Source organism: Arvicanthis niloticus, chromosome 12, assembly GCF_011762505.2.
Source record: "Arvicanthis niloticus isolate mArvNil1 chromosome 12, mArvNil1.pat.X, whole genome shotgun sequence".
NCBI classification, from domain to species: Eukaryota; Metazoa; Chordata; class Mammalia; order Rodentia; family Muridae; genus Arvicanthis; species Arvicanthis niloticus.
Genome location: NC_047669.1, coordinates 55,414,458 through 55,430,264, shown reverse-complemented (window position 1 = coordinate 55,430,264; position 15,807 = coordinate 55,414,458).

Below are 15,807 nucleotides of genomic sequence, written 5' to 3'. Positions count from 1 at the left end.
ATAATGTAATGGTGAGAGAATAAGTTTGAATTAATTGCCTTTTCTTTTTAAAATTGATTTATTTTTACTACTACTTTGGATGGAGAAGAGGTGCCCCATCTTTATTTCAGGTTAACCAATGAAACTGTCCTAGTCTGTAACTAGCATGAGAGCCATTTTGTCCTCCTCAGCAGTAATATTGGTAAGGAGTTTTCTGACTTATCAGAACCCCAGATTCCCTAGAAGATTCTGAAATAGACAGAGTTCACAAGGTCAGGAAGGATCCTGGTGTGACTCAGAAGAAAATTCACACAGATAGTGGCCATGCATTGAAGAAGACAAGACTAAGAAGAGCTGACAAAAAATGATTTGGAATGATAGATAAAGTAAATTCAGGGAAGCCTGTAGGAGAAATATCAGCAACCTTCACTAATCTCTTGTTTCTTTATGTTTCTATACTATGCTCCAAAGCAGCATTTTCACATATGAGATAAAAGAAAAAGGGAAAATTTTCATTCATTTTAAGGATGCTTTTAGATAAGACAAATTATTCTATTGTATATCAAATCCCAAAGGCAGAAGTTCACAGAAGTCAAAGACTTATGCCCCAATAATAAACAATGAGAAGTCATCAACTTGTGATGGGGGACAGTGAGTAATATTGGAAAAGTTAGAAGAAAGAATCATGAGAGGGTTTGGAAAAAGCATAAAGAAGAGGGGTAATGATGTGATAATATTTTAATTAAAATATATTAAATAAAAGTATTTTTTTAAAGGATTCTCAGAGATGGGCAAGAGTTGTTGAGATGGGTACAGTTGTGGATATCTGTAATCTTTGTTGAAATTGACATTGCCATTATACCTATGAACTCTAATCATCTGTGGTTGCATGCAGAAGACCAGCCCATGATAAAGCCATCCCAAATCCCAGCCTAGGTGAGGAACGAGCTCATAAGGTGGCACTACTAGCTGAGGAGCTATTTACTGACAGAAGTCTACTGAGGGAGGGACAATCAGTTTTCATCAGGGATATGGCCTCTGAGAGGCTACACATGATTTTGTAAATTTACCTTAAACAGTAGGAGTGGGGGATGGACTTGATCCAAACTGATTACATACATTCATGGAATTTATAAACAATAAAAATAAAAAACCATTTCTTTAAGATATATCTCTGAACTCTTCAGAGCTTGTTCCTTAAAGCTGAGCATGTGACAATATTATATTTAGTTTTTTGAAGAATAACCTTCATGTTTTCCTAGCAGCTTTATAATTTTACACAGTCAGTGACACAGACTGTCCAGTTTTCCCACATTGTTGCCCTGTTTATATTTTATGCTTCTGTAAAATAGTTCCCATTTCTGGACCTCAAGTCCATAGTGATATACACTATAAAAGAAAGAATGAGAGCCTCTATAAAAAAGTAAATTTCATAGAAAGGTTCATCACTCATTAACTTTGAAGGCACAGTTTTTGGTGCTTATCCATGACATTAAGCCTGCCATGGACATTGTTGATTGTTTTGTAGGATTGCCCCTTAGTTCTACAACTAAAGGACCACTGACAGGACACTGTGTGTGAGTGCTTCAAGGAGCAGACTGTAATAAATTTCTACAAGGATACCATAGGATTATGCTAAAATTTATGTTTAAAATAGTCCACGGTGTGATAAAACAAAGAACCAATGAGTCTTCAGCAATGGGTAGTATACATTATTAAAGAATAAACTGCTAATAGGAATGTAGGTGAAGCCCTTAAAGAATTTCAACAAAAGCATCTCCACATACATCAAACACCTACAGAACATGTCAGGCAGTAATCATCTCAGGACCAATTTGAGGTAAAAATACACAGTGGGGTTTCTTTAATAGGAAATCTATCAGAGGCACACATATTTGCGTGACATTTAGGACAGAGGTTTGTGTCCTTTAACATCAGGAATCCCACTTTATGATGGGGTGATAAAAAATCAGTTGTCTTACTCTATAATTTAACTAGCATACAGTGCTTCTCTTCCCACCCACTGTTCCTGCATTCATGGTGGACAGCCAATATACTCTGCATGTATTGTTACAATAGCTGGAACTGCTGTTGCTACTTACAGTTTTCTTTCTTGTAGTATTCTTTCAAATCGTATCTATTCTAGTAGTGTTCTGTTGCAATCATTCCAAAGATTAATCTTTTATGTCTGCATTAAACATAAAGCTATTCCAGAGTCCTACAAAGACATCTCTGATTTCACTCCCTATTTCCCCAGAATGATAAAAGATAAAGAAATTCACACTGAAATAAATAGATGATAAAACATCATCCTATATTATATTCTATTAATGGGCAGATATAAGTTATATGTAGGTTTCCCTGAGTTACAAATTGTACCACAATTTTTGGATCTATCATTTGCAAAATGTCAAGTTTCTCCCGAACAAAACTGTTTACATAATTGAGGTGCATATAATAAGACAACATGAAGCCAGGCCAGATACACATATCAAGCAACCTGCTATGATAATTATTTTTGTCGATCATTTTGGAAAAGCTACTGTCTCTGGATATACAAGTAAACACTAATCTCTGAACTCTGAAAACACACTGAGCTATAATTAAGATTGACAGTCAACTGCCTTCAAGAGTGATCGACCCAGATAATCTGAATGAGTTTGATTCCATTAGTTTCAAGATCTTATAAACAGGGATGGAACCTCTCTGGAAGAATCTCTACTTGAGCACCGCTGTTCTGGTTTCAGCAGACTGCTCCTGATGCCATGACAGGCAGACTTCAGACTTCGCTAAGCAGCTCCCACAATTGTTTGATCGCAACGAATCTATTACTGTGCGTCTGTGGGACTGTGAAAGGTAGCTTGGTTCCTGGTTGAGCTAAGACTTGAAACCCCAGAAACCCTGAAGGGATGGTAGGCGTTTTGCCTGTTCCAGGGCACCAGGCTCCTATCACTAGCCACAGTCCCCCATAGATTTGTAGTTATCAATCACATAATGGCAAGTCCCTCCACAGGGAGAGGATGTGATCTGTGGTCATGTAGGCTAAAGACAGATCTCCATTTTAAGGAGGTACCTAAAGGCCTGGAGGGCTTAGCCAATAAGCTTTCCTTCCCAGACATTCCTCCCTGCAAAAGGTATTTAACCACAGGCTCACCCTGAGAAGTGGGGTATGGTTTCACTCATCCACTTCTCCCCAAGACAATAAATTCCTTAAAAGGATGGACCGCCTTTTTTCACCGGGATCTGCCATGGGAGCCACAGAGAAGGCCTTCGCCTATAGAGCCGCCATTTAATCTCCTGTACAAGGCCTCTCTGTGCTCCCAGCTACGGCTGCCACCAAGCCCAAGCCCAAGTAAACCACCATCAAGCCAAGGACTCTCCCTGAGAGACCAGCTTGTGTCCAAGAGCCTGAGCGCCAGATGGCCCCGGCCTCGTCACTGGCCAGGGGATGCCCGAGCCAGATCTCGCTGTCCCACCCTTCAGATTGCAATTCTCCAACCTTGCAGGGGTGTTCCAGGGCTTCCCTACAGCCCAGCACCTACCCGGTGACAGCATGTGGTAAGCACAGTCAACTCCCTTGTCCTGCCTCCCTGAGCTGCTGTGCCCTATGGCAGAGCAGACAAGGGACCCCATAACCCTACATGCATCTACGTCTCTCGATTATTTAAGAACTCTGAATGATAGAGCGATTACTGACTCAGAGCTAAGTTAGAAGACAGTGATCATAAGAGCACAATAAATTAATTTATTTCATCCATGTCAACTTCCTTTTTAGGCTAACGCTGGGTAAATTAGTAAAAGGTGGAAATCTCTACTGTCTCGTTTTGCATGAGTTTTGTACAGCTGGTTTAAAGCTTATGCTTTTTTCAGAAACTAAATGCTCCTTATTCCTCAATTGCCCACAGTTGTGATTTTATTTTCCATTAAATTATCCCTAGCACTTAGGAAAATATATTTTATGTAATTCTTAGTCTTAGGAAGTGGTACATATTTCAATAATACAAAACTTCCTTGAAATTTTCACACTTGAATGTAAGCTGCCTAGTGGAAGGCAAACTTTTATTTTATCAATGTATGCTCACTAATGCATCTGCTGCATTACTGTTAATAGTAATTGATAGTTAAGAGATTTCTTAGGCTTCTAAACCCATGAAAAAATGGCATTCATACTGCTTGAGGTGATCCTACAGAATTTTAAGTCTCCAGTGCACTAAAGAATAATTCACTCTCTAATCATACTCCAAAAGAAGCAACAATGACCAGTCATTTTGTTTTCTGCTCTTTAAAGTATTGATGACTTCATTGATTATCCATCATCAAAATTGTTTGAAGGTATATGAATCAATGTAAAAACATTGTCTAATGCATATGATGCGTCTAAGCTTGTCACTCTGGCTTCTTGAGAGTATTTCAGAAAGTATGCATCACACCGTAGCATAGCACAGAATTAAGATCATTAGAACTACATTGCATGCACCCATGGGCTAAATCTTAATCCTAAAATCGAAGGCTCCACTTCCGTTGTCTTAATTCTAATGACTTCCATCTTCATAACACCCATGATGATGATTACCATTTTAAGGTAGCTTCACATTAATTACAAAAGGACACGGTGCAAATGCAATGAAGTATTCTTATCTTCAAATCACGTTCAGAACATTGATTCAAATGTCAGAAAGCCTCTGTGAATTTAAGCTTGGGAGAATTAGGTGTGTGACTCAAGTAAATTCCTTTAGCACATTCTCTGTTTTCAATCACACATGTACAATTGGGAATGTAACAGTATCTGTTCTCTGGAGATGTTTATGACACTTTTGAGATGTAATGTGCAGAAGGAATTTAAAAATAATGTGGAATAGCACTTGTCAGGAGGGTCCTCCCAAATTTTCTATATTATTACAATTGTATTATGATAACTATTGACCTAAGACCAGATGTTGGCCAATAAGCTCTTGGTAATTTGGAGAGTGTGAGTTTTAGTGGTGTTGTTCATTTGTTGGTTTGTTTAGGGGTTTTAGTGTTTTAGTGTGTAGTAGGTTCAAGAAATGTATATAGCAAAGAATTTAGAGCCTCTGGACTCATCTGCATCAGTCTTTCTTTTTTCTCTAGTCAGTGTGTGCTTGGGCAACAGCACTTCTAGAGGAGAGCTAGCACAGAGTGCATCTATTCAGAGGAGACACTGTCATCACCTGACCAAAAGATATACTTCCATGTCTAGATATATTCTATGGCTATATCTACAGTAAATATGTTGCATGAGTCAGAAAGGAGGCTGCTGGGGTAGGAAGGTGCAAAAAGAACTAGAGAGATGAGGAAGACATTGAGAAGACCCTCAAAAAAAATCTTAAAATTTTGCACAATGAAACAATGCATTACATACTCATTCAAAATTAATAATTAAAAATGTATAATATCATCAATAGCAAATTAAGTTTGTCCAGAGCTCATTTACTTTCTGAAAATGGATTATAATCCAAGAGGTTTTTTTTTTTTAAAAATTTTTAAAATACATGAATGCTTTATATCTTTCTATATTTATTTCTAAGTATTTATATCTTTCCCACCTTCTGGCTCTCCTCTCCTTCAGTTCTTACTGTGGAGAGGATGATGAGCAGTGAATGTCCTGGATTGGGGACATGGCTTATGAAAAGTGGTGGGTAAGGCCTACAGCATTTCCATCTTAAAGAGGAAAATTCAGCAGGCATTTGAACATACACATTCTTCTGACTTTTAACTTATTAAGTACGTGAATAGAAGGCAACCAAGGGCAATGACAATAGCTTGTATCATTTTGGAAGTCTCCTTGTTTCCTGTTCAACCAGCTCCAAAGGAGGTTCCCCATGCTTGTCACTGGGATTTTTATAGACAGTCTATGGCTCTTGAGGTATTATTGTCACTTTGTATGGCATGGCATCATTCAAACCAGGTGTGTGCACGAGTTCACACATACACACACAGATGAATAAATACATATGCACATGCATCCATATACACACAATCAAACGCATATGCACATATACATAAATCCACACACATATACAAACACACACATTACATTTATTCTCAAGCAAGTTTATAAAACGATAGGTTTCCTCATGGCCCTTTCAAGCATCCTGAGTACATTTTATCTTTCTTTTCTCCCTCTATATTATCCCTCACTTTCCAGTGAATCCCTCACCCCATTCTCCCTCTTTTTCCATTCACAGCACATCTTCCTATGATCTTCCCCCTAGAGCTCCTACCTGCTCCTCACCCCAAGGTCTCTTTCCACTGTTCTAGCTCTGAAGGTTACTTCAGGTTATGTAATCAAATCTAAGGTTTCAGAATTTTCTAGGTAAGAGCTCTCTGCCAAGTTGTCTGGTCCCTGTTTGTTAGTCCTAAACACATACATAAAAGAAGACTACCAAATAAACTCAGTCTGGCACACACACATGTGTATGTGTGTGCTTGTAATAAAAATAACTACATAAAAAGAAGTCATGAGTTGAAGAGAGAGTGAGAGACATGGGAGGAGTGGGAGAGGAGGTGGAAATGATGTGAAGATACAGGAGAGAGATGAGAGGAGCAAGCACTAGAGCATGCCCTCTCCTGCCAACAGGAAACGGTGGCTGAGACTGAGTTTTAGCTTTCTCTCTGCTCTTTCATAAAACATTCCCACCATATTGAAGTTCAGGGTCATTGTGCCAATCAAGAGCAGAGAGACATGCTTTTATCCCAGAGAATCGTCGACCCACTAACTACTGACAAAATCACTCTTATGGCCCATCAGTTAACACACATTTTGTTTAACATGAGAATGCTGTCGGAGGCCATAGGGTATTATTCAAGCTGCTATTTATCAGAGATTTTACATATGTTTCCAGTTCCATTTAGCAATCTCCTTGAATTGATCCAAGTGAAGAAAGCAGCTTGGCACCAGTTCTCATAGTCCACTAGTGTGGTCAATTATGTGCTTCTAAGACTTGTGATTTTTACATATTTTTCATTCTAGCTAGGAGAAGGTCTGAAATCCTCATAGAAACTTGTACATAAATTTAAAGCTGCTATCCTGTTCTCTTCATGGAACTTGTTTCAGTTTCCTTTCCATGTCTAAGCTAACAAGTGACATGCACATGATTGGTGTTTCCCGGGCTGTTTTGGAGGTAGAAAATGATACCTTGTTAGACCACAGAAGCTATGATTAACAGTGAATTTAATAGCTCCTTTCTTATCAGGAATTAATATCTCTTAAACAAGTCTAGAACAAAGGGTCAAAGAAAGGGGATGTTTAAAAAAAGAGGGTAAAGGTCCTCTGTGTATATATTTTGGCTTTCAGTTCTTAGAGTCAGTTCTGCGCATTCTAAGAAGGTAAATAAGAAGGAAGGCCCAAGAGAGGATGTTTTAATCCCACTTAGAAGGGGAAACAAAATAATAATGGGAGACAAAGGGAGGGAGAGACCTGGATGGGGATGGCAAAGGGGGGCAGGATCAAGTATAGGGGGAGAAAGGAGAGAAGTCCAGAGGGCAGGAGAATGAATGGAAATATGCAGAGGCTAGGAGTGAGGGTGAGGTGAGGTGAGGAACCTCTAGAAAGTCCCAAAGGCCTGGGGTGGGGTAGGCTCCCAAGACTCAATGTGGGTGACCTTAGCCAGGGAATATGGAACCTGAAGAGACCACCTTCAGTAGTTAGACAGGGCCCCCATTGGAGGGTTGGGGATGCTGACCCGCCTTCAAAAATTTAGATCCAAAGTTGTTGAAGAGGATGGCAACCCCATAGGAAGACCAACGGTCTCACCCTGAGAACGCCTAGAGACTAGCCGCCAGCTAAAGAGCATACACAGGCGAGTCTGAGACCCCCAGCACATATGTAACAGAGGACTGCCTTGTCTGGCCTCTGCAAGAGAGGATGTACCTAATCCTGTAGAGACTTGATGCCCCAGGGAGGGGAATACCCACGGGTGTGTGTGTGTGTGTGTGTGTGTGTGTGTGTGTGTGTAGCACCCTCTCAGCAGCGAAGGGGAAGGGGGTGGGGGAAATACTCTGAAAGTAGACTGGGAAGGGGGCCACATTTGCTGTGTAAATGATAATAATAATAATAATAATAATAATAATAATAATAATAATAACCAAAACATGGAAATTCACGCATAAAGGAGACATTAACAAAATAACAGGATTGTACTCCACTTTCATGGATTTTTAAAATTTGAGTAAATCTCTTCAGAATCAACTCTAATAAATAAAACCTGGAGGATTACAAATTCTGAGTTTATTAGATACAACCATAGTGTTTTAAACCAGGTTTGATGCTGCGTTTGTTTCTAAGAGCTTTGATCAAGGTCAATTAGTGCACAAATTTATTACTGATAACCAAAATATCCAAGCAAATAAACACACAAAAAAGAAAAAAAATCATCTTTCATTGCTAAAAGTAAAACATCTTTCTTGCATTAGCTAAATAAAATTAGCCAAAAAAAAAATATCTCAATTCTCTGCACTTAATGATCCCCTTAAGCACAGTGTTCGTGGAAAGGACTAATTTTCTAAGTTCCCGAAGGAAGGAATATGCTTAGCAAAGAGTGAGTTAATCGTTACATGTTGTCTTTATTTTGTTAATTTGGAGCTGTCCCAGCAACTCTTATAAAGGGTTATATTCAAATAGAAGTACAGAAATGCATCTTTGCCAATTACAGACATTGCTTTTTCTATTTTCTTTCTTAAACTGTCCTTCAAGCTACTAAGATCTACCTGTTGGGCTGTGTTGCTGATTATGTTGAAATGCTTACCAAGTCTGCTATGTCTCATAATTAAAACCTTTTTTTTTTTTTTTTTTTTTTTTTGCTCTCACAATTTTTCTTCTAATTTGAAATACTTTTTATTTTTATCTCTAATTATAATTTTTTTGCTGATTCTAAGATGTATGTGTGTATGTATGTGTACATTTGTGTGTGTTTTATTTGTGTGTCTGTGTGTGTATATATGTCAGGGCATGTATGTGGAGGTCAGGGGATAACCTCATGTGTTGCTTCTCACTGTCTCATTTGAGATGGCATCTCTCTGTTGTTTGTCACTGCAAATGCCAAGAAGCTGTCTTATCAGCTTCCAAGGATTCTCTTGTTTCTGCCTCCCATCTCACCATAAGAACACTGGAGTAGCAATTAATGGAATTAAAGCTGTTATACCAGCAATAATCAAGCCTGCAACCCTCTTGCTTCTGTTTAAAGTCCAACTCACTTCTTACAGCACTTTCAAGCTTTTTTCAGAGAATTAAGGTTTTCTAATACTCAGGGCAGTAAGACAAAAAACTAGTTGATAGACTCCGTAACAGACATGCCAGGCTTCAACACATTAACACAATTAGAAATTATACAGTCAATGCAACTTGCAATAAATGCTGTAGAAGAGATAAAACCAATTTTAGCTTGACAATTAAAAGAGCCTTAAAATGTCCCTTGTTTGAAATCCAGATCCTGAACCAACTTTATCTCTTGCTATCGTAACATCATAGAACAAAGAAGTAATTATAGGCAGAAATCTAAATCTTAAGCTAGAACAAAGAAGTGGGCTTCAGGCATGAAAATGACTTTGGGCTAGGACAGAGAAGTAGGCTCAGAAGTTTGGTCATCCTGAGAAGCCCTTAGAAACAGTAATCACAGGAATAATCATGGGACTCTGTTTATTGATTTGCGTGTTCTTTGACTATCTGGGTTTATTGTCTTGTTTGTTCCTTGACTATTTGCATCTATTGCATTGTTAGTTCCTCAACCTAGAACTGACCTTAATACTTGCATGTAATTTAAACAGTATAAAGGCAAAAAAAAAGGAGGAAGAGGGATGGGATAGGGGATTAATGGGCATGGAAATGGGGAAGGGGGATGGCATCTGAAATGTAAATAAATAAAATATTTAAAAAGGAGCATTGCAATAATGTATGTGTGCTACTGTGCTCAGTTGTACATGGGTTCAAGTGATTCAAGTTCAGTTCTTCATGCTTTAGTGGACAAACCTTTTCCTATTGGGTATTTCTTCATTCATCTTAGAAGCTAATATATATGTTATTTGTATATATAAAATAACATTATATATGCCATATATATATATATAAATTTGTGTTTCTTCAAATTCAAGATTTTATGTTTTTATCATATTTGCCTAACCAAAGTGAAAGCATGTGTGGGGAGGTCTATTGGTTTTATATCTGACACTGAAAGCAGGAGAAATGTTTTTCATGGATGAGATACTTGCAGATGAATGATAGTATCATATTAGTGGATAATAATTTATGAAGACAATCTCCATCTTTAAAATGTCTTTATTACTTAATGGCCAATATCCACTTATAAGTGGATATGTCCAGTATTTATCTTTCTGGGTCTGGGTTACTTTTCTCTGTATGAATTTTTTTTTTTAGTTGCATCCCTTTGTCCGCAAATTTCAACCAATTTAATGTCCTTAAAAAAAAAAAAAACCCCACCTGAATAATAATCCATTGTTTAAATTAACATCTCCTTTATCCATTCTTTGGTTGAGAGTAATCTAGGTTGACTGAGTTGGTCATCTGTCTGTTCTACCAGAAAGGCGAGTGGGTTAAATTCAGTTGAATTATGGCTGAGGGAGTACCATATAGATCCCCAAAGAACCCATGTTGATGCTAGGAGAGAGGGCCACTCTCCAGAAATACTGGCAGCGAGATTCCATTGCTGATTACAATATCCACAGAGTGCAGTGACCATAGATGTATCAAGTTAGTGCAGGCATGGAGCCTTTACCCCAGATTTCTAGTCTCTTTTGTGCCAAAAAACCTTCAACCTACAATCTCCAGTATGTGTTGGGGCAATGGTGGCTGAGAACTTGTGGGAGTGAACAACTAATGTTTGGTTTAACTTGAGGCCCATGCCAGGAGAGGCAGTCCATGTCCACACATCCTGGATGGGCAGGAAACAAAGACTGGATAGACAGAGACCTGGGGCAGAACCAAACATGACTGGCAAAAAAAAAAAAAAAAAAAAAAAAAAAATAAGTGAAATAATGCCTAATAAGTTTCTGATATACCCACAGATGATTACCTTGCAGTTGATTGGAAGAGATCTACAGACAAATATTATGAAGCGATAGATAGATGCTAGCTAGCTAGATAGACAGACAGACAGACAGAGAGTCAAAACTGGAAGTCTCTTTTGGGTCCCTTCCATAGGAGTTTTCGGACCCTGGTGAAAGAGAGGGAGGAAAGACTGTAGGAGTCAGAAGGGTCAAGGAAAAGAGAACATGACCCAACAAATCAACTAAGCACTGCTCACATGGCTTCATAGGAACTGAAGTGGCAACAATGGAACACTGACTTTTGTCAATCCAAAACTGAATTTTGACTTACACAAGTGTTGTAGTTATTCTACCTGAATCATGTTACATAAATTTACCCACATTATCTTTTTTTTTTTTTTTACCATCCTTTCAAATTCTGAAAAAAAATTCTCCAGAATTTATCTGTGTCACACATTGTTTACAAATTGGAATTCACACAACTCAAAATACTTGACTCTTACAAAGGATTTCTAGTTATTGTCCTAATTGGAAAAAAATCTCCAGTAATACACATAATCGAAATTTACCCAGATGACTGGAGATATTATTCAAATGTGACCCATGTGACAGAATGGTTTTCAGTTACAATAGTTTAATGAAGACAATTGTTAATATTATGAATGTTGTTGACAAATGACTCTTTTTTCTTCATTATTTTCTGAACTTCTCTATGCTTACAGATGAAATTCTATAGTGATGAATACACAGTGTATGAACTGCATGCCTCTCATCTGAGAAAATAAAGGCCTGGCTATGTTCTGGTTGTCCTCTTTCTTCTCCATCTTCAAACTGAGGCAGTTGAAGGCTAAGTTAATCCATGGGCTATCCCAGGGTAGGGTTCCTTCTGGTTTCTATCTAAACAATAGTGAAAAAAGTGGAGCTGAGACAGAACTAAGGCCAAAGAACTTCTCTCTGCTTAAAGCCTTGCAGGTGATGGGATTGTCGAGAAAGTTCCATTGCATGTTCAAACAACATGCCTTTGTGAAACATGTGACTCTCTCTCTACACTACGTATTATTTTGTTCCTAATGTATGCAAGTAGAGCAGCATTATGGACACTTCTCCAGTTAAGGTCGCAACCTGCAAAGGAAAATACTCATTTTGTTCAACTTCCTAAATAATTAAGAGGTAGCCAATATAGCATTTTGGTACCAAAGCTCTTCATACCTGCAGTCTCCTCCAATTATTATTTAGAATAGTTTGTAGGCTTAGGTATATTTGAGGAATACTGTTTTAATGAGAATATTCTTTCATCCAAGAACATAGCAATATATATATATATATATATATATATATATTCTCCTAAAAATGGTATCTTTTTTCTTGGATCCTTTTGGAAAATCTTCTAATTAGTATATTTATGCCTTATGTTCTGCAAAGCATTAGCAGTGTCCCTTATTACTTACTTATGTCGGTAGTGAATGCATTTTAAGTGTCTCTGTGTCAAAAGAGAATAAGTTTAAAATAATCTGTTTCCGAGGAATACTCTGGAAAAGCTGAATGAGGGGCTTGATATTTTGAATTTTTAATTCTATAACATTTCAGCTTCAATTCAAAAGTTTTCATTTCTATAAAAGACTAAAATTGACCCACCCAACGAGGCTCAGCCTCTCTACATATGCCACAAAGCAGGAAAGGGAAACTTAAATTCTCTTTTAAACCACATCAATGGCAGTAAAAATGTAAGATTGTGTCTGTTGTGTTAATAGCATAGACAACAACAACTTCTTGAAACATCATTGCTTCCCTCTCCTTGCTAACCTGTATCTTCTCCTTATATATTGCAGGCAACTTCAGTGATTTCTCTTGGTGTGCAAATGCATGGCCTTATATAACATACTCAGGGCTGGCATCTTTTAATACTCTTCTATCACCTTATGTTGTCAAGGGGCTAGGAATACATAGGATGGGTAGATCTTCCTACCCTAGCATTTACCCTACTGCATTTCACTTTTGTCATTCAAGGAAGAAAATTCTATTCCTTTCCTACTGAATGAAGGCTACAGATAGTGTCTTAGGGTTTCTATTAGTGGGATAAAATAGCATGACCAGAAGCAACTTGGTTAGAAAAGGATTTATTTGCTGATACTTCTAAATCACAGTCCTTCCTGGAGGAAGCCAGGGCAGAAACTGAAGCAGAAGCCTTGGCAGGGTGCTGCTTCCTTCAGGCCTGATGTTCATGGCTTACTTTATAGCCTTGTTTCTTATAGTACCCAGGAACACCAGTTCAGGGATGCCACTGTTCATAGAGAGCTGGCCCTTTCGTACCAAGCAACAACCAAGAAATTACTCTACACACTTGCCTTTAAGCCAATTTTATAGATGTGTTTACTCAGTTAAGATTCAACCCCATAAAAAGAACAATATCAACCCAGAAGACCCCCCACTCCGAGCTCCCAGAGACTAAACCACCAAGCAAAGAGTACACATGGAGGGACCCATAGCTCCAGCTGCATATGTAGCAGAGGATGGCATTGTCTGTCATCAAAGGGAGGAGAGGCTCTTGATCCTGTAAAGGCTTGATGCCCCAGTGTAGGGAAAAGCCAGGGTGGGGAGGCAGGAGTAGGTGAGTGGGTGGGGGAGCACCCTCATAAAAGCAGGGGGATGGGGGTGGAATGGGGCTTTTGGTGGGAGGGGAACCAGGAAAGGGGATAACATTTGAAATGTAAATAAAGAAAATACACAATAAAAAAAGAAAAAAATGAAGATAAATACAGTCTTAAATATAAAAATTCCCAAGATAGAAAAATTACAAATAAATATCTATAAGATTTTTATTAAAAAAAAAAGTTTTGCCTTCTCAGATTATTCTAACTTCTGTCAAGCTAACATATAACTAGCCAGCATTGATAGCGACTGTCTCATGCACGTTAAAGGCCACGATTACATTAAAAATAATATTAGATTTAAAATAAATCTAATATTTGGGAAAGAGTGGCTAGTTACTAAAGCTATTCATTTTTTGAAACTTGAACAGGACTTAAGTGGATTTCTGTGATAGCTTGAGAGTCTGCTGTTCTTGCTGTTCTTGGCTTTCTACAATGTATTACTGGCGTTTGCCCTGGGTTTTTTCCCTAAAATACATTCTTTTTTAACCTTCGCAACTTGATGCCTATTGTTTAAAGGTATATGTTCGCAGACTATCTTGTTTTAGTTTTGATCCCATTACAAAAATTGTGCCCTGAATTGATTTTAGAAATTTTATTCTCTTCACAATACTATGAGACAAAAAATAGATTTTCTTATTGCATAATAAGGTGTTCTGGCTAATTAGCAAACCACTTTTCTCTGCAAGAATGAGAGAGATTGCAAAGTTTAAAACTAAGTCATTACAAACATGTGGACTACTTATTACCTAAAATGTTGATAGTTTGTCTATTGACACATTTCTTTATCAAAAGAGACAATAGAGCCTGGTAAAAGATGTTAAGATATATATATATATATATATATATATATATATATATATATACACACACACACACGCACACACACACAATTTATTTTACTCTCCAGGAAGGTTCTGTATATTATTTAGAATACAAACTATAATGAAAAAAGTAATGTTGTATTAAGCAGTTCATGTGAGAGTATTTGAAGCATATTTTAAACTATAAAAGAACTTACTGAGGATTTATAAAATTGTTTTGGTCAGGCACGATCACAAAACTAATTGCATATATGCCTACAAATTCCCCACTGTGCACAAATATCCACGTTGTGAAATGAAATGAGAACTCGTAACTGAGTCTCAATTGATTAACAGGCCCATTCTGGAAAAGGATGAAAAAAAACAAAAAAACAAAAAACAACTAGCAAAAGAAATGCTCTTCAATAAAAGTGTGTGTGTTGGGGGAAACCATAGTGTCCCAGATGGCTGTCAGAATGAAGTGAAGCATGGCTCCATTGAGGGAATCAACCATCAGTGTGAAATCCACACAGAAAGGAAGAGAGCAGAAGGCAACATTTCAAAGGCATTTGGCACTAAGCGGCATTGTGAGGGTTAATTTACTGCCAGGAACTGCTGGGGCCTTTCAGTCTCCAAAGGCACACAATAGACAGATCCCTGAAGTGCCCATCATAATCACAGATGCTGGGGGATTAATGTGAAGATGAAAGCTTCATGAATATTTAAAAAAATATATCTAACCTGCTAATGATGCAGCGGAGTCGGAAACAATGTTCAATCTCGAAATCGGAGACCAAGGCACACAGGCATAGTAAGACACTGTCTTTTAAAAACTGATTAAAACCTACTCAATTTGTAACAGAAAGAGGCTTATGCATATTAGGACCTGAATTGGCTGCCAAACTTTACAAATTGCACAGGCTAATTACCATAATTAAGCCTTGGATTGAAGAAGAAAATTCCATTTATCTCCGGCTGACTCCGTGGAACTTCAATAAAGAATGAACTGACATCAGATGGGCTTTTCCCTCAAATGATATTTCAAAGCCCACTAAAAATAAACAAATAAACAAAGAGGGGCAACGCACCAAAGGAGCAGGAACAGTAGCCATTCAGTTTAAAGCGGAGTTGAAAGAAAGAATTCTCCAAACTAGAAACGCTGCATTAAATAATTTTAAATTGTACTGTACAGGACAAGTTTCATATTTTAAAAGTGGAATCAGTTAGTTAAATCTGTGCTATAAATACATATGTGAAAAAATTGGTAGAAGTAGAGGATTTTGATTTACTAAATTGCTTTGATGAATTATTCTGGAAGACCAATACTACTTAGAAATCAGTTGACTTAATTTTGATAA